Below are 16,191 nucleotides of genomic sequence, written 5' to 3'. Positions count from 1 at the left end.
TACCAAATGAGCATAGGACCCATGTAAGAGGTCATCTGGAAGAGTCATGCTCTTGTATGCCCTGGCCAGACGGGCCCTGCAAATTTGGAAGAATGCCATGCATCTGGTAGACAACTGGACTCCAGCACACTTACAGCAATTTCCTTAGGGCTTTGATCAGGGGCTGCTTAAATTTGCATACTCCACCCTATGTTGTGACTTTGAGATCCCTTGTTGAAATTGCTTTAGCCAGCCAAGAGGTGGCTATTGTCTCAATTTCAAAGCAGCTTTGAGCCGTTCAAGTGGCTGGTGAATAGCACTTTCTCTTTGTTCGCCTCAAAGTTCTAAAGAGTTCTCCATAGGTCCTGCTCTGTACAGATTGTTCAAAGATCTGTTGGAAGTGCATATGCTAGGATAAATAAATTGAGGGCATTCCTTTTCAGTACCTCACCTGCATGGCTGTCTGGCCTCTGGAAGATGCTGGGAAAGCAAGTCAGGATGGCCGAGTGGTCTAAGGCGCTGCGTTCAGGTCGCAGTCTCCTCTGGAGGCGTGGGTTCAAATCCCACTTCTGACAGTCCTGTGTTTACTCTAATTATTTTCTTGAGAAATATGATCATTTCCCTCGCAGTGGCTTATAGGATTGTCTTCTTGGAAGAGTGCAGTGAGTTTTTTTCTTGCTCTAGCCACTATTGGCCTAAGCTCTGTGGATTTTTTGGTTCCTAATATCTTTCTCACCCTTTAGATGAAAAAGCAGCATGGGGTCAAGATGGCCGAGTGGTCTAAGGCGCTGCGTTAAGGCCGCAGTCTCTCCTGGAGGCGTTGGTTCAAATCCCACTTCTGACAAAACTTGAATTCCATTTTCTCTCTCAGTTCCTTTAGAATCTCAGCCAAAAATTGGCAATGTAAATAATATCTGAATAAGTACCAAACTTCAGTTTCAACTGCAAATGCATTTGCCCTATTCTATCTTTAACGTTAATGTAATATTCTTCTAGCACTCGTGGTGTTTTATATTTCTTTTGTGGGGTACTTTAAAAATCTTTTTTATGAAAGAAATGGGTTACATTAAGTCTTGTGATATTTTAGGTTTCCAATAAGGAGGTTTTAAATTTTATGTCACGTCATTTTCAGATGCTTCATTCAAGAGATGTTTCCACTATAGAATGCAGAGCAAGGGCAAAAATACAAGTGATAGAGCGAGTGAGTGAGAAGGAGTGTTGTGGAAGGAGAGAATGAAACAAAGACAGAGTGAGTGAATGGCAGGGAGGCATAGAAGAGGAGTCTAGTAGTGCAGGAGACCTGCTTTTCCCTGCTCTTGACCTCCCACCCATCCCCAAACAACCACAAACATACCTTCTGTGCAAAGTTGGTATGCAGAATTTCACGCCTCAGCAAGTGAGGGTGAGTCCCAGGCCAGGGGCTAAAGAGCAAAAGAGTGCCTGTGCTCAGACTTTCCCTGCTAGGGATAGTTTATCTGGAACAAGGCCTACTCTCTTGTATCCAGCAAGGATCTAGAAATCCTGCATGAATCTGCAAGGCACATTGGCAGCATAAATTTGCATAAACTGCCCCACCTATTGCCTTCCTACTTCCTGTGCTGTAGTTGTTTGTGTAGAGAGAGAGGTCGCAGGCAAGGAAATGTTGTGAGTCGGATACAGGACCCTAAATAGCTGGTGAGAGGTATGTGGTGTTCTAAAAGCATGAAAACTGTATACCTGTGAAATAAAGTGCTTTCGTATGTGTTCTTCTGTGTTTATTGTCCTGTGCATAAAGTTGCCCCTTGTGTTTGAAGGTTTAAATTATTTCAGGCTTGCATGGAGGTAGACGTTTCTGAGTAACTTTTATTCATTTCTTAAAAGCCTATACTGTCAGGATGGCCGAGAGGTCTAAGGCGCTGTGTTTAGGCCACAGTCTCCTTTGGAGGCGTGGGTTCGAATCCCACTTCTGACATGCCTTTTGGAGATTTAATCTCCTTTATCAGGTTAACATTTGATGGAAGTTGCATCTGTTGGTCTTCACTTCGCACGTTATTCCGTTCTCCTCTTGTCAAGAGAGATGGGGTTTCTCATATATTTAGGTTCTATAACGTCTTGCTGACAAAGCGCAATCCTTACCAAATGAGCATAGGACCCATGTAAGAGGTCATCTGGAATAGTCATGCTCTTGTATGCCCTGGCCAGACGGGCCCAGCAAATTTGGAAGAATGCCATTCATCTGGTAGACAACTGGACTCCAGCACACTTACAGCAATTTCCTCAGGGCTTTGATCAGGGGCTGCTTAAACTTGCATACTCCACCCTATGTTGTGACTTTGAGATCCCTTGTTGAAATTGCTTTAGCCAGCCAAGAGGTGGCTATTGTCTCAATTTCAAAGCAGCTTTGAGCCGTTCAAGTGGCTGGTGAATAGCACTTTCTCTTTGTTCGCCTCAAAGTTCTAAAGAGTTCTCCATAGGTCCTGCTCTGTACAGATTGTTCAAAGATCTGTTGGAAGTGCATATAATAGGATAAATAAATTGAGGGCATTCCTTTTCAGTACCTCACCTGCATGGCTGTCTGGCCTCTGGAAGATGCTGGGAAAGCAAGTCAGGATGGCCGAGTGGTCTAAGGCGCTGCGTTCAGGTCGCAGTCTCCTCTGGAGGTGTGGGTTCAAATCCCACTTCTGACAGTCCTGTGTTTACTCTAATTTTTTTCTTGAGAAATATGATCATTTCCCTCGCAGTGGCTTATAGGATTGTCTTCTTGGAAGAGTGCAGTGAGTTTTTTTCTTGCTCTAGCCACTATTGGCCTAAGCTCTGTGCATTTTTTGGTTCCTAATCTCTTTCTCACCCTTTAGATGAAAAAGCAGCATGGGGTCAGGATGGCCGAGTGGTCTAAGGCGCTGCGTTAAGGCCGCAGTCTCTCCTGGAGGCGTGGGTTCAAATCCCACTTCTGACAAAACTTGAATTCCATTTTCTCTCTCAGTTCCTTTAGAATCTCAGCTTAAAATTGGCAATGTAAATAATATCTGAATAAGTACCAAACTTCAGTTTCAACTGCAAATGCATTTGCCCTATTCTATCTTTAACGTTAATGTAATATTCTTCTAGCACTCGTGGTGTTTTATATTTCTTTTGTGGGGTACTTTAAAAATCTTTTTTATGAAAGAAATGGGTTACATTAAGTCTTGTGATGTTTTAGGTTTCCAATAAGGAGGTTTTAAATTTTATGTCACGTCATTTTCAGATGCTTCATTCAAGAGATGTTTCCACTATAGAATGCAGAGCAAGGGCAAAAATACAAGTGATAGAGCGAGTGAGTGAGAAGGAGTGTTGTGGAAGGAGAGAATGAAACAAAGACAGAGTGAGTGAACGGCAGGGAGGCATAGAAGAGTAGTCTAGTAGTGAAGGAGACCTGCTTTTCCTTGCTCTTGACCTCCCACCCATCCCCAAACAACCACAAACATACCTTCTGTGCAACGTTGGTATGCAGAATTTCACGCCTCAGCAAGTGAGGGTGAGTCCCAGGCCAGGTGCTAAAGAGCAAAAGAGTGCCTGTGCTCAGACTTTCCCTGCTAGGGATAGTTTATCTGGAACAAGGCCTACTCTCTTGTATCCAGCAAGGATCTAGAAATCCTGCATGAATCTCCAAGGCACATTGGCAGCATACATTTGCATAAACTGCCCCACCTATTGCCTTCCTACTTCCTGTGCTGTAGTTGTTTGTGTAGAGAGAGAGGTCGCAGGCAAGGAAATGTTGTGAGTCGGATACAGGACCCTAAATAGCTGGTGAGAGGTATGTGGTGTTCTAAAAGCATGAAAACTGTATACCTGTGAAATAAAGTGCTTTCGTATGTGTTCTTCTGTGTTTATTGTCTTGTGCATAAAGTTGCACCTTGTGTTTGAAGGTTTAAATTATTTCAGGCTTGCATGGAGGTAGACGTTTCTGAGTAACTTTTATTCATTTCTTAAAAGCCTATACTGTCAGGATGGCCGAGAGGTCTAAGGCGCTGTGTTTAGGCCACAGTCTCCTTTGGAGGCGTGGGTTCGAATCCCACTTCTGACATGCCTTTTGGAGATTTAATCTCCTTTATCAGGTTAACATCTGATGGAAGTTGCATCTGTTGGTCTTCACTTGGCACGTTATTCCGTTCTCCTCTTGTCAAGAGAGATGGGGTTTCTCATATATTTAGGTTCTATAACGTCTTGCTGACAAAGCGCAATCCTTACCAAATGAGCATAGGACCCATGTAAGAGGTCATCTGGAAGAGTCATGCTCTTGTATGCACTGGCCAGACGGGCCCTGCAAATTTGGAAGAATGCCATGCATCTGGTATACAACTGGACTCCAGCACACTTACAGCAATTTCCTCAGGGCTTTGATCAGGGGCTGCTTAAATTTGCATACTCCACCCTATGTTGTGACTTTGAGATCCCTTGTTGAAATTGCTTTAGCCAGCCAAGAGGTGGCTATTGTCTCAATTTCAAAGCAGCTTTGAGCCGTTCAAGTGGCTGGTGAATAGCACTTTCTCTTTGTTCGCCTCAAAGTTCTAAAGAGTTCTCCATAGGTCCTGCTCTGTACAGATTGTTCAAAGATCTGTTGGAAGTGCATATAATAGGATAAATAAATTGAGGGCATTCCTTTTCAGTACCTCACCTGCATGGCTGTCTGGCCTCTGGAAGATGCTGGGAAAGCAAGTCAGGATGGCCGAGTGGTCTAAGGCGCTGCGTTCAGGTTGCAGTCTCCTCTGGAGGTGTGAGTTCAAATCCCACTTCTGACAGTCCTGTGTTTACTCTAATTTTTTTCTTGAGAAATATGATCATTTCCCTCGCAGTGGCTTATAGGATTGTCTTCTTGGAAGAGTGCAGTGAGTTTTTTTCTTGCTCTAGCCACTATTGGCCTAAGCTCTGTGCATTTTTTGGTTCCTAATATCTTTCTCACCCTTTAGATGAAAAAGCAGCATGGGGTCAGGATGGCCGAGTGGTCTAAGGCGCTGCGTTACGGCCGCAGTCTCTCCTGGAGGCGTTGGTTCAAATCCCACTTCTGACAAAACTTGAATTCCATTTTCTCTCTCAGTTCCTTTAGAATCTCAGCTAAAAATTGGCAATGTAAATAATATCTGAATAAGTACCAAACTTCAGTTTCAACTGCAAATGCATTTGCCCTATTCTATCTTTAACGTTAATGTAATATTCTTCTAGCACTCGTGGTGTTTTATATTTGTTTTGTGGGGTACTTTAAAAATCTTTTTTATGAAAGAAATGGGTTACATTAAGTCTTGTGATGTTTTAGGTTTCCAATAAGGAGGTTTTAAATTTTATGTCACGTCATTTTCAGATGCTTCATTCAAGAGATGTTTCCACTATAGAATGCAGAGCAAGGGCAAAAATACAAGTGATAGAGCGAGTGAGTGAGAAGGAGTGTTGTGGAAGGAGAGAATGAAACAAAGACAGAGTGAGTGAATGGCAGGGTGGCATAGAAGAGTAGTCTAGTAGTGAAGGAGACCTGCTTTTCCCTGCTCTTGACCTCCCACCCATCCCCAAACAACCACAAACATACCTTCTGTGCAAAGTTGGTATGCAGAATTTCACGCCTCAGCAAGTGAGGGTGAGTCCCAGGCCAGGGGCTAAAGAGCAAAAGAGTGCCTGTGCTCAGACTTTCCCTGCTAGGGATAGTTTATCTGGAACAAGGCCTACTCTCTTGTATCCAGCAAGGATCTAGAAATCCTGCATGAATCTGCAAGGCACATTGGCAGCATAAATTTGCATAAACTGCCCCACCTATTGCCTTCCTACTTCCTGTGGCAAGGATCTAGAAATCCTGCATGAATCTGCAAGGCACATTGGCAGCATAAATTTGCATAAACTGCCCCACCTATTGCCTTCCTACTTCCTGTGCTGTAGTTGTTTGTGTAGAGAGAGAGGTCGCAGGCAAGGAAATGTTGTGAGTCGGATACAGGACCCTAAATAGCTGGTGAGAGGTATGTGGTGTTCTAAAAGCATGAAAACTGTATACCTGTGAAATAAAGTGCTTTTGTATGTGTTCTTCTGTGTTTATTGTCCTGTGCATAAAGTTGCACCTTGTGTTTGAAGGTTTAAATTGTTTCAGGCTTGCATGGAGGTAGACGTTTCTGAGTAACTTTTATTCATTTCTTAAAAGCCTATACTGTCAGGATGGCCGAGAGGTCTAAGGTGCTGTGTTTAGGCCACAGTCTCCTTTAGAGGCGTGGGTTCGAATCCCACTTCTGATATGCCTTTTGGAGATTTAATCTCCTTTATCAGGTTAACATCTGATGGAAGTTGCATCTGTTGGTCTTCACTTCGCACGTTATTCCGTTCTCCTCTTGTCAAGAGAGATGGGGTTTCTCATATATTTAGGTTCTATAACGTCTTGCTGACAAAGCGCAATCCTTACCAAATGAGCATAGGACCCATGTAAGAGGTCATCTGGAAGAGTCATGCTCTTGTATGCCCTGGCCAGACGGGCCCAGCAAATTTGGAAGAATGCCATTCATCTGGTAGACAACTGGACTCCAGCACACTTACAGCAATTTCCTCAGGGCTTTGATCAGGGGCTGCTTAAATTTGCATACTCCACCCTATGTTGTGACTTTGAGATCCCTTGTTGAAATTGCTTTAGCCAGCCAAGAGGTGGCTATTGTCTCAATTTCAAAGCAGCTTTGAGCCGTTCAAGTGGCTGGTGAATAGCACTTTCTCTTTGTTCGCCTCAAAGTTCTAAAGAGTTCTCCATAGGTCCTGCTCTGTACAGATTGTTCAAAGATCTGTTGGAAGTGCATATAATAGGATAAATAAATTGAGGGCATTCCTTTTCAGTACCTCACCTGCATGGCTGTCTGGCCTCTGGAAGATGCTGGGAAAGCAAGTCAGGATGGCCGAGTGGTCTAAAGCGCTGCGTTCAGGTCGCAGTCTCCTCTGGAGGCGTGGGTTCAAATCCCACTTCTGACAGTCCTGTGTTTACTCTAATTTTTTTCTTGAGAAATATGATCATTTCCCTCGCAGTGGCTTATAGGATTGTCTTCTTGGAAGAGTGCAGTGAGTTTTTTTCTTGCTCTAGCCACTATTGGCCTAAGCTCTGTGCATTTTTTGGTTCCTAATATCTTTCTCACCCTTTAGATAAAAAAGCAGCATGGGGTCAGAATGGCCGAGTGTTCTAAGGCGCTGCATTAAGGTCGCAGTCTCTCCTGGAGGCGTGGGTTCGAATCCCACTTCTGACAAAACTTGAATTCCATTTTCTCTCTCAGTTCCTTTAGAATCTCAGCTAAAAATTGTCAATGTAAATATCTGAATAAGTACCAAACTTCAGTTTCAACTGCAAATGCATTTGCCCTATTCTATCTTTAACGTTAATGTAATATTCTTCTAGCACTCGTGGTGTTTTATATTTCTTTTGTGGGGTACTTTAAAAATCTTTTTTATGAAAGAAATGGGTTACATTAAGTCTTGTGATGTTTTAGGTTTCCAATAAGGAGGTTTTAAATTTTATGTCACGTCATTTTCAGATGCTTCATTCAAGAGATGTTTCCACTATAGAATGCAGAGCAAGGGCAACAATACAAGTGATAGAGCGAGTGAGTGAGAAGGAGTGTTGTGGAAGGAGAGAATGAAACAAAGACAGAGTGAGTGAACGGCAGGGAGGCATAGAAGAGTAGTCTAGTAGTGAAGGAGACCTGCTTTTCCCTGCTCTTGACCTCCCACCCATCCCCAAACAACCACAAACATACCTTCTGTGCAAAGTTGGTATGCAGAATTTCACGCCTCAGCAAGTAAGGGTGAGTCCCAGGCCAGGGGCTAAAGAGCAAAAGAGTGCCTGTGCTCAGACTTTCCCTGCTAGGGATAGTTTATCTGGAACAAGGCCTACTCTCTTGTATCCAGCAAGGATCTAGAAATCCTGCATGAATCTGCAAGGCACATTGGCAGCATAAATTTGCATAAACTGCCCCACCTATTGCCTTCCTACTTCCTGTGGCAAGGATCTAGAAATCCTGCATGAATCTGCAAGGCACATTGGCAGCATAAATTTGCATAAACTGCCCCACCTATTGCCTTCCTACTTCCTGTGCTGTAGTTGTTTGTGTAGAGGGAGAGGTCGCAGGCAAGGAAATGTTGTGAGTCGGATACAGGACCCTAAATAGCTGGTGAGAGGTATGTGGTGTTCTAAAAGCATGAAAACTGTATACCTGTGAAATAAAGTGCTTTCGTATGTGTTCTTCTGTGTTTATTGTCCTGTGCATAAAGTTGCACCTTGTGTTTGAAGGTTTAAATTATTTCAGGCTTGCATGGAGGTAGACGTTTCTGAGTAACTTTTATTCATTTCTTAAAAGCCTATACTGTCAGGATGGCCGAGAGGTCTAAGGCGCTGTGTTTAGGCCACAGTCTCCTTTGGAGGCGTGGGTTCGAATCCCACTTCTGACATGCCTTTTGGAGATTTAATCTCCTTTATCAGGTTAACATCTGATGGAAGTTGCATCTGTTGGTCTTCACTTGGCACGTTATTCCGTTCTCCTCTTGTCAAGAGAGATGGGGTTTCTCATATATTTAGGTTCTATAACGTCTTGCTGACAAAGCGCAATCCTTACCAAATGAGCATAGGACCCATGTAAGAGGTCATCTGGAAGAGTCATGCTCTTGTATGCACTGGCCAGACGGGCCCTGCAAATTTTGAAGAATGCCATTCATCTGGTAGACAACTGGACTCCAGCACACTTACAGCAATTTCCTCAGGGCTTTGATCAGGGGCTGCTTAAATTTGCATACTCCACCCTATGTTGTGACTTTGAGATCCCTTGTTGAAATTGCTTTAGCCAGCCAAGAGGTGGCTATTGTCTCAATTTCAAAGCAGCTTTGAGCCGTTCAAGTGGCTGGTGAATAGCACTTTCTCTTTGTTCGCCTCAAAGTTCTAAAGAGTTCTCCATAGGTCCTGCTCTGTACAGATTGTTCAAAGATCTGTTGGAAGTGCATATAATAGGATAAATAAATTGAGGGCATTCCTTTTCAGTACCTCACCTGCATGGCTGTCTGGCCTCTGGAAGATGCTGGGAAAGCAAGTCAGGATGGCCGAGTGGTCTAAGGCGCTGCGTTCAGGTCGCAGTCTCCTCTGGAGGCGTGGGTTCAATTCCCACTTCTGACAGTCCTGTGTTTACTCTAATTTTTTTCTTGAGAAATATGATCATTTCCCTCGCAGTGGCTTATAGGATTGTCTTCTTGGAAGAGTGCAGTGAGTTTTTTTCTTGCTCTAGCCACTATTGGCCTAAGCTCTGTGCATTTTTTGGTTCCTAATATCTTTCTCACCCTTTAGATGAAAAAGCAGCATGGGGTCAGGATGGCCGAGTGGTCTAAGGCGCTGCGTTAAGGCCGCAGTCTCTCCTGGAGGCGTGGGTTCGAATCCCACTTCTGACAAAACTTGAATTCCATTTTCTCTCTCAGTTCCTTTAGAATCTCAGCTAAAAATTGGCAATGTAAATAATATCTGAATAAGTACCAAACTTCAGTTTCAACTGCAAATGCATTTGCCCTATTCTATCTTTAACGTTAAGGTAATATTCTTCTAGCACTCGTGGTGTTTTATATTTCTTTTGTGGGGTACTTTAAAAATCTTTTTTATGAAAGAAATGGGTTACATGAAGTCTTGTGATGTTTTAGGTTTCCAATAAGGAGGTTTTAAATTTTATGTCACGTCATTTTCAGATGCTTCATTCAAGAGATGTTTCCACTATAGAATGCAGAGCAAGGGCAAAAATACAAGTGATAGAGCGAGTGAGTGAGAAGGAGTGTTGTGGAAGGAGAGAATGAAACAAAGACAGAGTGAGTGAATGGCAGGGAGGCATAGAAGAGGAGTCTAGTAGTGAAGGAGACCTGCTTTTCCCTGCTCTTGACCTCCCACCCATCCCCAAACAACCACAAACATACCTTCTGTGCAAAGTTGGTATGCAGAATTTCACGCCTCAGCAAGTGAGGGTGAGTCCCAGGCCAGGGGCTAAAGAGCAAAAGAGTGCCTGTGCTCAGACTTTCCCTGCTAGGGATAGTTTATCTGGAACAAGGCCTACTCTCTTGTATCCAGCAAGGATCTAGAAATCCTGCATGAATCTGCAAGGCACATTGGCAGCATAAATTTGCATAAACTGCCCCACCTATTGCCTTCCTACTTCCTGTGCTGTAGTTGTTTGTGTAGAGAGAGAGGTCGCAGGCAAGGAAATGTTGTGAGTCGGATACAGGACCCTAAATAGCTGGTGAGAGGTATGTGGTGTTCTAAAAGCATGAAAACTGTATACCTGTGAAATAAAGTGCTTTCGTATGTGTTCTTCTGTGTTTATTGTCCTGTGCATAAAGTTGCACCTTGTGTTTGAAGGTTTAAATTATTTCAGGCTTGCATGGAGGTAGACGTTTCTGAGTAACTTTTATTCATTTCTTAAAAGCCTATACTGTCAGGATGGCCGAGAGGTCTAAGGCGCTGTGTTTAGGCCACAGTCTCCTTTGGAGGCGTGGATTCGAATCCCACTTCTGACATGCCTTTTGGAGATTTAATCTCCTTTATCAGGTTAACATCTGATGGAAGTTGCATCTGTTGGTCTTCACTTGGCACGTTATTCCGTTCTCCTCTTGTCAAGAGAGATGGGGTTTCTCATATATTTAGGTTCTATAACGTCTTGCTGACAAAGCGCAATCCTTACCAAATGAGCATAGGACCCATGTAAGAGGTCATCTGGAAGAGTCATGCTCTTGTATGCCCTGGCCAGACGGGCCCAGCAAATTTGGAAGAATGCCATTCATCTGGTAGACAACTGGACTCCAGCACACTTACAGCAATTTCCTCAGGGCTTTGATCAGGGGCTGCTTAAATTTGCATACTCCACCCTATGTTGTGACTTTGAGATCCCTTGTTGAAATTGCTTTAGCCAGCCAAGAGGTGGCTATTGTCTCAATTTCAAAGCAGCTTTGAGCCGTTCAAGTGGCTGGTGAATAGCACTTTCTCTTTGTTCGCCTCAAAGTTCTAAAGAGTTCTCCATAGGTCCTGCTCTGTACAGATTGTTCAAAGATCTGTTGGAAGTGCATATAATAGGATAAATAAATTGAGGGCATTCCTTTTCAGTACCTCACCTGCATGGCTGTCTGGCCTCTGGAAGATGCTGGGAAAGCAAGTCAGGATGGCCGAGTGGTCTAAGGCGCTGCGTTCAGGTCGCAGTCTCCTCTGGAGGCGTGGGTTCAAATCCCACTTCTGACAGTCCTGTGTTTACTCTAATTTTTTTCTTGAGAAATATGATCATTTCCCTCGCAGTGGCTTATAGGATTGTCTTCTTGGAAGAGTGCAGTGAGTTTTTTTCTTGCTCTAGCCACTATTGGCCTAAGCTCCGTGCATTTTTTGGTTCCTAATATCTTTCTCACCCTTTAGATAAAAAAGCAGCATGGGGTCAGAATGGCCGAGTGTTCTAAGGCGCTGCATTAAGGTCGCAGTCTCTCCTGGAGGCGTGGGTTCGAATCCCACTTCTGACAAAACTTGAATTCCATTTTCTCTCTCAGTTCCTTTAGAATCTCAGCTAAAAATTGGCAATGTAAATAATATCTGAATAAGTACCAAACTTCAGTTTCAACTGCAAATGCATTTGCCCTATTCTATCTTTAACGTTAATGTAATATTCTTCTAGCACTCGTGGTGTTTTATATTTCTTTTGTGGGGTACTTTAAAAATCTTTTTTATGAAAGAAATGGGTTACATTAAGTCTTGTGATGTTTTAGGTTTCCAATAAGGAGGTTTTAAATTTTATGTCACGTCATTTTCAGATGCTTCATTCAAGAGATGTTTCCACTATAGAATGCAGAGCAAGGGCAAAAATACAAGTGATAGAGCGAGTGAGTGAGAAGGAGTGTTGTGGAAGGAGAGAATGAAACAAAGACAGAGTGAGTGAACGGCAGGGAGGCATAGAAGAGTAGTCTAGTAGTGAAGGAGACCTGCTTTTCCCTGCTCTTGACCTCCCACCCATCCCCAAACAACCACAAACATACCTTCTGTGCAAAGTTGGTATGCAGAATTTCACGCCTCAGCAAGTGAGGGTGAGTCCCAGGCCAGGGGCTAAAGAGCAAAAGAGTGCCTGTGCTCAGACTTTCCCTGCTAGGGATAGTTTATCTGGAACAAGGCCTACTCTCTTGTATCCAGCAAGGATCTAGAAATCCTGCATGAATCTGCAAGGCACATTGGCAGCATAAATTTGCATAAACTGCCCCACCTATTGCCTTCCTACTTCCTGTGGCAAGGATCTAGAAATCCTGCATGAATCTGCAAGGCACATTGGCAGCATAAATTTGCATAAACTGCCCCACCTATTGCCTTCCTACTTCCTGTGCTGTAGTTGTTTGTGTAGAGAGAGAGGTCGCAGGCAAGGAAATGTTGTGAGTCGGATACAGGACCCTAAATAGCTGGTGAGAGGTATGTGGTGTTCTAAAAGCATGAAAACTGTATACCTTTGAAATAAAGTGCTTTCACATGTGTTCTTCTGTGTTTATTGTCCTGTGCATAAAGTTGCACCTTGTGTTTGAAGGTTTAAATTATTTCAGGCTTGCATGGAGGTAGACGTTTCTGAGTAACTTTTATTCATTTCTTAAAAGCCTATACTGTCAGGATGGCCGAGAGGTCTAAGGCGCTGTGTTTAGGCCACAGTCTCCTTTGGAGGCGTGGGTTCGAATCCCACATCTGACATGCCTTTTGGAGATTTAATCTCCTTTATCAGGTTAACATCTGATGGAAGTTGCATCTGTTGGTCTTCACTTGGCACGTTATTCCGTTCTCCTCTTGTCAAGAGAGATGGGGTTTCTCATATATTTAGGTTCTATAACGTCTTGCTGACAAAGCGCAATCCTTACCAAATGAGCATAGGACCCATGTAAGAGGTCATCTGGAAGAGTCATGCTCTTGTATGCCCTGGCCAGACGGGCCCTGCAAATTTTGAAGAATGCCATTCATCTGGTAGACAACTGGACTCCAGCACACTTACAGCAATTTCCTCAGGGCTTTGATCAGGGGCTGCTTAAATTTGCATACTCCACCCTATGTTGTGACTTTGAGATCCCTTGTTGAAATTGCTTTAGCCAGCCAAGAGGTGGCTATTGTCTCAATTTCAAAGCAGCTTTGAGCCGTTCAAGTGGCTGGTGAATAGCACTTTCTCTTTGTTCGCCTCAAAGTTCTAAAGAGTTCTCCATAGGTCCTGCTCTGTACAGATTGTTCAAAGATCTGTTGGAAGTGCATATAATAGGATAAATAAATTGAGGGCATTCCTTTTCAGTACCTCACCTGCATGGCTGTCTGGCCTCTGGAAGATGCTGGGAAAGCAAGTCAGGATGGCCGACTGGTCTAAGGCGCTGCGTTCAGGTCGCAGTCTCCTCTGGAGGCGTGGGTTCAATTCCCACTTCTGACAGTCCTGTGTTTACTCTAATTTTTTTCTTGAGAAATATGATCATTTCCCTCGCAGTGGCTTATAGGATTGTCTTCTTGGAAGAGTGCAGTGAGTTTTTTTCTTGCTCTAGCCACTATTGGCCTAAGCTCTGTGCATTTTTTGGTTCCTAATATCTTTCTCACCCTTTAGATGAAAAAGCAGCATGGGGTCAGGATGGCCGAGTGGTCTAAGGCGCTGCGTTAAGGCCGCAGTCTCTCCTGGAGGCGTGGGTTCGAATCCCACTTCTGACAAAACTTGAATTCCATTTTCTCTCTCAGTTCCTTTAGAATCTCAGCTAAAAATTGGCAATGTAAATAATATCTGAATAAGTACCAAACTTCAGTTTCAACTGCAAATGCATTTGCCCTATTCTATCTTTAACGTTAATGTAATATTCTTCTAGCACTCGTGGTGTTTTATATTTCTTTTGTGGGGTACTTTAAAAATCTTTTTTATGAAAGAAATGGGTTACATGAAGTCTTGTGATGTTTTAGGTTTCCAATAAGGAGGTTTTAAATTTTATGTCACGTCATTTTCAGATGCTTCATTCAAGAGATGTTTCCACTATAGAATGCAGAGCAAGGGCAAAAATACAAGTGATAGAGCGAGTGAGTGAGAAGGAGTGTTGTGGAAGGAGAGAATGAAACAAAGACAGAGTGAGTGAACGGCAGGGAGGCATAGAAGAGTAGTCTAGTAGTGAAGAAGACCTGCTTTTCCCTGCTCTTGACCTCCCACCCATCCCCAAACAACCACAAACATACCTTCTGTGCAAAGTTGGTATGCAGAATTTCACGCCTCAGCAAGTGAGGGTGAGTCCCAGGCCAGGGGCTAAAGAGCAAAAGAGTGCCTGTGCTCAGACTTTCCCTGCTAGGGATAGTTTATCTGGAACAAGGCCTACTCTCTTGTATCCAGCAAGGATCTAGAAATCCTGCATGAATCTGCAAGGCACATTGGCAGCATAAATTTGCATAAACTGCCCCACCTATTGCCTTCCTACTTCCTGTGGCAAGGATCTAGAAATCCTGCATGAATCTGCAAGGCACATTGGCAGCATAAATTTGCATAAACTGCCCCACCTATTGCCTTCCTACTTCCTGTGCTGTAGTTGTTTGTGTAGAGAGAGAGGTCGCAGGCAAGGAAATGTTGTGAGTCGGATACAGGACCCTAAATAGCTGGTGAGAGGTATGTGGTGTTCTAAAAGCATGAAAACTGTATACCTTTGAAATAAAGTGCTTTCACATGTGTTCTTCTGTGTTTATTGTCCTGTGCATAAAGTTGCACCTTGTGTTTGAAGGTTTAAATTATTTCAGGCTTGCATGGAGGTAGACGTTTCTGAGTAACTTTTATTCATTTCTTAAAAGCCTATACTGTCAGGATGGCCGAGAGGTCTAAGGCGCTGTGTTTAGGCCACAGTCTCCTTTGGAGGCGTGGGTTCGAATCCCACATCTGACATGCCTTTTGGAGATTTAATCTCCTTTATCAGGTTAACATCTGATGGAAGTTGCATCTGTTGGTCTTCACTTGGCACGTTATTCCGTTCTCCTCTTGTCAAGAGAGATGGGGTTTCTCATATATTTAGGTTCTATAACGTCTTGCTGACAAAGCGCAATCCTTACCAAATGAGCATAGGACCCATGTAAGAGGTCATCTGGAAGAGTCATGCTCTTGTATGCCCTGGCCAGACGGGCCCTGCAAATTTTGAAGAATGCCATTCATCTGGTAGACAACTGGACTCCAGCACACTTACAGCAATTTCCTCAGGGCTTTGATCAGGGGCTGCTTAAATTTGCATACTCCACCCTATGTTGTGACTTTGAGATCCCTTGTTGAAATTGCTTTAGCCAGCCAAGAGGTGGCTATTGTCTCAATTTCAAAGCAGCTTTGAGCCGTTCAAGTGGCTGGTGAATAGCACTTTCTCTTTGTTCGCCTCAAAGTTCTAAAGAGTTCTCCATAGGTCCTGCTCTGTACAGATTGTTCAAAGATCTGTTGGAAGTGCATATAATAGGATAAATAAATTGAGGGCATTCCTTTTCAGTACCTCACCTGCATGGCTGTCTGGCCTCTGGAAGATGCTGGGAAAGCAAGTCAGGATGGCCGAGTGGTCTAAGGCGCTGCGTTCAGGTCGCAGTCTCCTCTGGAGGCGTGGGTTCAATTCCCACTTCTGACAGTCCTGTGTTTACTCTAATTTTTTTCTTGAGAAATATGATCATTTCCCTCGCAGTGGCTTATAGGATTGTCTTCTTGGAAGAGTGCAGTGAGTTTTTTTCTTGCTCTAGCCACTATTGGCCTAAGCTCTGTGCATTTTTTGGTTCCTAATATCTTTCTCACCCTTTAGATGAAAAAGCAGCATGGGGTCAGGATGGCCGAGTGGTCTAAGGCGCTGCGTTAAGGCCGCAGTCTCTCCTGGAGGCGTGGGTTCGAATCCCACTTCTGACAAAACTTGAATTCCATTTTCTCTCTCAGTTCCTTTAGAATCTCAGCTAAAAATTGGCAATGTAAATAATATCTGAATAAGTACCAAACTTCAGTTTCAACTGCAAATGCATTTGCCCTATTCTATCTTTAACGTTAATGTAATATTCTTCTAGCACTCGTGGTGTTTTATATTTCTTTTGTGGGGTACTTTAAAAATCTTTTTTATGAAAGAAATGGGTTACATGAAGTCTTGTGATGTTTTAGGTTTCCAATAAGGAGGTTTTAAATTTTATGTCACGTCATTTTCAGATGCTTCATTCAAGAGATGTTTCCACTATAGAATGCAGAGCAAGGGCAAAAATACAAGTGATAGAGCGAG

At 43.4% G+C, this 16,191-nt stretch overlaps 13 non-coding genes across 13 annotated transcripts; all 13 read left to right on the top strand.

Moving 5' to 3' along the window:
• Positions 1-471: 471 nt before the first annotated feature.
• On the top strand, positions 472-554 carry TRNAL-CAG (transfer RNA leucine (anticodon CAG)). The gene has a single exon. It is a non-coding gene; the product is annotated as a tRNA-Leu (tRNA).
• A 1,293-nt stretch (positions 555-1,847) lies between these two features.
• On the top strand, positions 1,848-1,930 carry TRNAL-UAG (transfer RNA leucine (anticodon UAG)). The gene has a single exon. It is a non-coding gene; the product is annotated as a tRNA-Leu (tRNA).
• Positions 1,931-2,562: 632 nt separating this feature from the next.
• TRNAL-CAG (transfer RNA leucine (anticodon CAG)) lies at positions 2,563-2,645 on the top strand. The gene has a single exon. It is a non-coding gene; the product is annotated as a tRNA-Leu (tRNA).
• Positions 2,646-2,831: 186 nt separating this feature from the next.
• On the top strand, positions 2,832-2,914 carry TRNAL-AAG (transfer RNA leucine (anticodon AAG)). Its single transcript has one exon. It is a non-coding gene; the product is annotated as a tRNA-Leu (tRNA).
• A 1,024-nt stretch (positions 2,915-3,938) lies between these two features.
• TRNAL-UAG (transfer RNA leucine (anticodon UAG)) lies at positions 3,939-4,021 on the top strand. The gene has a single exon. It is a non-coding gene; the product is annotated as a tRNA-Leu (tRNA).
• A 901-nt stretch (positions 4,022-4,922) lies between these two features.
• On the top strand, positions 4,923-5,005 carry TRNAR-ACG (transfer RNA arginine (anticodon ACG)). The gene has a single exon. It is a non-coding gene; the product is annotated as a tRNA-Arg (tRNA).
• A 3,300-nt stretch (positions 5,006-8,305) lies between these two features.
• Positions 8,306-8,388, top strand: TRNAL-UAG (transfer RNA leucine (anticodon UAG)). The gene has a single exon. It is a non-coding gene; the product is annotated as a tRNA-Leu (tRNA).
• Positions 8,389-9,020: 632 nt separating this feature from the next.
• TRNAL-CAG (transfer RNA leucine (anticodon CAG)) lies at positions 9,021-9,103 on the top strand. Its single transcript has one exon. It is a non-coding gene; the product is annotated as a tRNA-Leu (tRNA).
• A 186-nt stretch (positions 9,104-9,289) lies between these two features.
• Positions 9,290-9,372, top strand: TRNAL-AAG (transfer RNA leucine (anticodon AAG)). The gene has a single exon. It is a non-coding gene; the product is annotated as a tRNA-Leu (tRNA).
• Positions 9,373-11,111: 1,739 nt separating this feature from the next.
• TRNAL-CAG (transfer RNA leucine (anticodon CAG)) lies at positions 11,112-11,194 on the top strand. The gene has a single exon. It is a non-coding gene; the product is annotated as a tRNA-Leu (tRNA).
• Positions 11,195-13,565: 2,371 nt separating this feature from the next.
• On the top strand, positions 13,566-13,648 carry TRNAL-AAG (transfer RNA leucine (anticodon AAG)). The gene has a single exon. It is a non-coding gene; the product is annotated as a tRNA-Leu (tRNA).
• Positions 13,649-15,481: 1,833 nt separating this feature from the next.
• Positions 15,482-15,564, top strand: TRNAL-CAG (transfer RNA leucine (anticodon CAG)). Its single transcript has one exon. It is a non-coding gene; the product is annotated as a tRNA-Leu (tRNA).
• A 186-nt stretch (positions 15,565-15,750) lies between these two features.
• On the top strand, positions 15,751-15,833 carry TRNAL-AAG (transfer RNA leucine (anticodon AAG)). Its single transcript has one exon. It is a non-coding gene; the product is annotated as a tRNA-Leu (tRNA).
• Positions 15,834-16,191: the final 358 nt, after the last annotated feature.

This window comes from Triturus cristatus, chromosome 6, assembly GCF_964204655.1.
Source record: "Triturus cristatus chromosome 6, aTriCri1.1, whole genome shotgun sequence".
In the NCBI taxonomy this organism is placed as follows: Eukaryota; Metazoa; Chordata; class Amphibia; order Caudata; family Salamandridae; genus Triturus; species Triturus cristatus.
This window is presented reverse-complemented; position numbering and strand designations above follow the sequence as displayed.